The 6,000-nt window shown below is 34.3% G+C and overlaps 1 protein-coding gene across 1 annotated transcript in view; it reads left to right on the top strand.

Moving 5' to 3' along the window:
- Nucleotides 1–489: 489 nt before the first annotated feature.
- The window catches only part of LOC128862177 (cadherin-23), a 50,227-nt gene continuing 44,716 nt past the window's right edge, over nt 490–6,000 (top strand). Inside the window, exon 1 of the mRNA XM_054100647.1 lies at nt 490–634. The gene's annotated coding sequence lies outside the window, so the exon portion shown is untranslated. The remainder of the gene's footprint in view (nt 635–6,000) is intronic.

Genomic DNA, 6,000 nt, shown 5'->3' with positions numbered 1-6,000 from the left:
AACTCAATCTTCTTTTACACCGATATAACTCGTCTCACGTTTCCGCAATTATTTGACGTCTGTTTTATTTCATATATAATCATACTTCTATAAGTATAATCGAACCAAAGTTCTTATCAGCGAGTAATTGTATCACTATTTGGAAACATAAGATCGTCAAAGATGCTCTGAGATTCAGTGCTTAAATAAACAAGCTTGGCTTTTCCGCGAACTATCTGGGATTTCATCGGCTAACCCATCCGAAATCAGCAAAACCAGTACGGGATAGTTCCAATCTATGTTTATTATTACTTTATAGAAAATTGAATTTAGCGCCAATTCTTTTTTATCACAACAAAAGTAACAAACACTTTGCACATGAAAACCAGTATTTCTCAATTCATAAGACACACTTTTTTGAGTTGAAATTCACCACACCACAGAGCACCTTGAACGCCGCTCAACAGTCAAGCCAAGTCACGTCTGGTATTAAGATAAGCAGCAATGAATGACTAACCAACATTTGTTGAGAATGAATCGTGGCGTGCGGTTGTGCTTCACGTGAACGCTGGTCGAAAGGCAAATTGGAAGCAACAACTAAAGCAGTGTAGACAAAAACAAAATTCAAGATATTAAAGTGTATTTGTAGAAGCAGGTAAAAATCTTGAAAGATGTAAACAAATAAAAAAAAAAGAATCAAAACGGTGGAAAGGCAAAATCAAGTTTTTGCAGAAAACGAGAAAATAAGAATCGTGAAGTTACAAAAATTAAATAAAAGTGTATTAAAATGTAATAAAAATAAAATGTTTTTGGCGACGAAAACACAAAATACACTGAGGAATTAAAAATAAGGAAAATATATTTAGTAAAATTTGCATAAATCCGAAATCTAGCTCATTGATATTTGAAAGAACTGGCAAATATTAAAATGAAAAAGGAAACAAAAAGTGGAATTGGTGAAGTAGTGATTTGATGACGCATGCGCAAAAGATTTCAATTATAAAATAAGTCGAATAAATTTAAATAATAAAATAATTTTGGAGTCAAAAAGTATAAGAACAAAAATAAGTTGCTAAATTTGGAAAAGAGCTAAAAATCAAAGAGAAGTGTGACGTGAATTATATTAAAATAACAATAAATTACTAAATTTACTATATTTGTATGTATTTATTAAATTCTGTGGATGTTTATTGCTGTTTGTATGCTTAGACAACATACCTAAATATTGTTTTTTGATTACTGGCTGAGTTTTCGAGATATCAATGAACAAAAAAAATTAGCAAAATATATGCACATACCCCCAAAAATGGATCTAAAGGATATAAAATATGCATATATTTTTTTATACTTCTATTCATGCATACATACGTATATCCATATATATAAATAACTATGCACTTATAACCTAAAACCGTAATTAAAATCAATGGAAATGAAAAAAATATTTTACTCAGCTTTACCCAAAATACTCGTGCACACACAAAAGCAGTGTACAAGGTTTTCGCAGATTTCAAATTTCATTTCATTTCACGTACATACATACACACATATACGTACATATGTATATATCTCCCATAGCTTGTCAAAGTAGATTTTCTACTGTAGAGGCTGCAAAATTTTACATTGCAAAACTTGTTTACACTTTTCAATTCTCATTCTTGTTGGCCAGCAGCAGCGAAAGATGAAGAGGCTGACTTAATGGTGCTGGTACTGCTTTCTTTCGCTGCCAACACTGGGCATGACCGCGATTTTACCGTAATTTTTTTTGTGCTTTTCTTCTTGCTGCTGAGCTACCAGCTCTTCACCCAAACGTAAAAGGTAACAAAAAGTGAGGCTGTTTTCTCTGTATATTTCGCATACCGCATACATAGCAATTATACGCTATGTGCAAAAACAATAATAAGAAGAGTCCGGCACTCTATTTTTATGTTGTGGATAAAGTGGATTATAGTGGAATTCCCCTAATTGAAACAGAATTCAAACTATGTTCCGGGATTTGCTGTAGGGCGGCTACTAATAAGAATATTCATGGGAAAAGGCGAGTAGTAATATAGTCACCAGCTTTACGGTATCCCTTAACATTTCTGTAGGTGCTTTAGAGATGAAGTAGAGATAGAGCCGATCGAGTGCTTCCTCTGCGCATACCCGTACTCCAAAGAAATGATGAGATAATTCCGATTTCTGGGGAATCACTTCTTGAAGAATGACTCCTAAAAGATGCGGATAATTTTAGAACGTGTTTCGATAGAACTGAGAAACTCTTTCCAGAACATTTTAGGGCACCGAATGAACATTTGTAAGAGCAGTCAATCCAAGGTAACCCATCATTAGAGAAGATTTTTTTTATGGGAAGTTATTGATTATACATATGTACATGCATGACAATATATGTATATACATACATACCTAAATAAACGCTATGATAGCACGCTTGCCAAGTAGCCTTTCGAAGCCCGTAAAGGCCTTTTTTGTTACCGAAATTTATTTTTCTTGAGCTCGCCGAGAACTCTTTGATGCAAGAATGGCGATTAGTTGCCGAATGCTTTGTTCTAATCTTAATCAAGGCATACCGTTATATACATACAAGTAGTTGCGACAGTTCTTAAAAGACTTAACAGCAAAACATTCACTCCAAATGTCGATTGAAAGATCTATAACATCTCGAAATAGTAACATGAGTATTTGTACACGTTTGAATCGAATTCGAGTGAAGGGGTTTTATTCTATAAATACGGAGGCACCTAAAGTTTCAAGCCGACTCTGAACGGCAGATTTTTTTATGAGGAGCTTTTTTAGGGCAGAAATATACCCGGAGGTTTGTCATTGCCTGCCGAGGGGCGATCGCTACTAGAAAAAACTCTTTCTTCATTTTGGTGTTTCACCGAGATTCGAACCTACGTTCTCTACGGCGGCCGAACAATTTTTTACGATTAGATTAGAAAAAAATAGTGGTTAGTCGGGTTCTTAATGAAGAATTACCAGAAAGGGATCTATACATTAAAATTTAACTTGATCAATAAAACTTACTGCTTACTCAGCTTTTTAGAAGATGATATGATGTTGTTATCAGCTCTTCAGGGGTTTGAAACTTATTTTGTATCTTCTTTTTTAACTCTAGAACCCCATTCAACGTCGTTTTATCCCTTTCGCAAGCATGATCGGATAGTCGCGACCCCCAAACCAACTCAGTTGTATATTTGGAATAATTATTGTAAAAAATATTAACGGGTCTTTCAGAAGAGACGCCTAGATGTCAGTAGTGAAATATTCCTAAAGGGTACATTTTCCATCTCAGATGTACAATTTTACATGATAGAAAAATGCGCTAAAGTTATTGAAACTTTTTTTATTTTTTATGGAAATAAGGTAATAGACAAATGAGTTGGGAATTTGAAGGTTGTTGGAAAGATTTCAAGAAACTGGTTCTGCCTAGTTTAGAAAAAGCTGCCAGTCCTTTCGAAAACTGGACGTTCAACATCGATATCTCGACGTTCTCAACAATTAGGCATTCATGAATCGACCCATTGGCAGATTTTATATAAGGATTTGTATTTTTCTCCTTAAAAAATTCAATTAAAACTAGAATTGAAACCAGGGGATCATTGTTTATGCGGAAATTTCGTGAATTGGTTCCTTGAACGTGATGCTGATTTTTCACGCTTGTAGACGCGCTCATAGTGGACATGTTGATGATGTTATTTTTCACATACAATTGTTAAGACCCATATTTTCAAATCAAACCTGAAAGAATCTAAATTTGTACACGTTTTATATTAAAACTGCATCTAGACTCGTCTTTTGAAAGGCCCTTTATATATCCAAACTAAAATACTGAAATATAGTGATTTGATTATTGCACGTAGTTTTTGCGTAATTTAGCTTTTTGTTCGCACAAATGTGATTAAACTTTTAGGATTGCATACAAAATTTTCTATAGAATAAAGTAGCTTACGTGATGCCGTGCCTATGTCTCGAAAGAGAATTACGCAATTTGCAATGGAGATAAAAGTTCATTCATAGCTTGGTTAACTGGTAGGTTAAAACGTATCGCATCTAGGCTTAGTAGTGGCGAAGTCAGAAGCTTTGTATAATTTAGCGTTAAATTCGAATTATCGAATCTTCACTCTATACGACTAAATAACAGTGCAAGTTAATGCAAGTTTTCACTGTTCTACCCATCGGTAAATGCATTTCTCATTTTGCAAAAAACATTTACCGTCTGGCACATACGGCTAAAAGCGAAAGAATTAACGCTAGATTAACAGTAAGCGTGAGTTGTAATACTCGAAGTAGAAGTAATTTATTCTCTTCACCAGCAAAATCTTATTTATGTATTCATCAATATTTTTAAGACTTGCCAACAATAAGTAGCCGTCGTTGAAATCAATGGACTAGTAGCTTAATGAACGAGCTCATTATTATTAACACTAAAAACGAACATACTCGTCAGCACAGGTAGTTAACTCATCACTTTGAGATTTGCTCAAATGGCATATCACCTTAGTACCAGATATTCGAGCTGCCTATGTGGCAGTTATACTCGTACGTGTAGTGCTTGCAGGCAAGGTTTTCTTAACTGGCTCTATTGAAGTGAAATGTACATCAGTTTGAAACTGAGGCATGATTATCCATTTAAAGACAGAAAATTTAACAAGTAGGGAAGTGATAAAATCGGCCCTGAACCTTTTATACTAACGCACATTTTAGAAAAATTCAATTTGTGCTGGCTGCTAATTTTTGGAATCAAACAAACACATGGACAATGAGAGAATTAATTTTTACTGGAGTTATCGTGTACACGGACGGACGAACTGCATCGATAACCGACTTCTCTCAATACTCTGAGAATTTTGTACATATATGTACCTATCTTCATCTTCTTGATATATTTTCATATTTCTATATCTATCTCGATTATTTTGTGCCATACAGCTGTTATGCTCACGGGTATAAGAAAAACAGATAAATTAATAAATATAAAATAATTTATCTAAAAAGAGAAATCATACGTAGATAGTTTGAAACTGCAAAAAAAAGGTAACACTTTCTTATGAATATGTAAACCAAAATAGAAATTCGCTAAAAAACGTTAAAGCAATTTAAATATTTTTCACAGTCAGTGTGAGACTTGAAAAATAGGAAAGAGTGAAATATCGAAAGTAGAAGACGACAAAATTTGATGGATCTGCAGAACTAAGCAATACTTCAACGACAGAGTTTGGAGTGCTTTATGCGAATCTGGCCTAAGCATAATCGCATAAAGTCAAGCTCTGCAGATATTTCAACCTAAAAATTAAAAAAAAAAAAATTTGTTTTTGGTATGTAATTGAGACAGCGGAGCATCACAATATCTGAAAATAATGTGACACTGCTAAGAAATTTATTTTGAAGCTTAACAGAGTCTTTATTTACCACCGAGAAGTTGTAAGTGGAATTTAGTATATTCTCGAAGCTATTCAATTTCTTAGTATCGCCGAATTTGGCATACTGACAAAAAAAAATAGTGTCTAAACATTTGTAAAAGTATTCCATACTTTCGTGCCTCACAATTTTGCCGGCCTGTGTAATCAATTTTTGTCATTTGTATCGAGTAATGAATTTGCTTTACTTCTCTTAATTTTTGCTGTAAGATTAAATGGCAACCCTCCTTCCACGTTTTGTTATATTTTCATGGTGTTTTGTCATCTTCGAGTCCTGAAGGGATTTTGGCCTTCAACTATTTTTAAGATTAGACGAGGTATGGTGAAGAGATTCTCAGAGGTGTGCTCTTTAGCAGGCCGTTATTCGGCTAACAGTGAATTCGACGAATCAGCTGAGGGGCTGACGTCACTTGGGATGTGATTACAAAAAAAGTGAGATTGTGTCGGTGATATCAACACCAAAATCAACCAATGGCACTTCGTTGCCGTCTGAATAACGACTGATTGGACGAGTGAGCAAATATGTGTGCGAGTGTGCAAATACAATGTGCTATGTGAAAACTTAAATTAGAATGCAAAACAGAAATATTGTTGCAGTGAA

This window comes from Anastrepha ludens, chromosome 4, assembly GCF_028408465.1.
Source record: "Anastrepha ludens isolate Willacy chromosome 4, idAnaLude1.1, whole genome shotgun sequence".
Lineage (NCBI taxonomy): Eukaryota > Metazoa > Arthropoda > Insecta > Diptera > Tephritidae > Anastrepha > Anastrepha ludens.
This window is presented reverse-complemented; position numbering and strand designations above follow the sequence as displayed.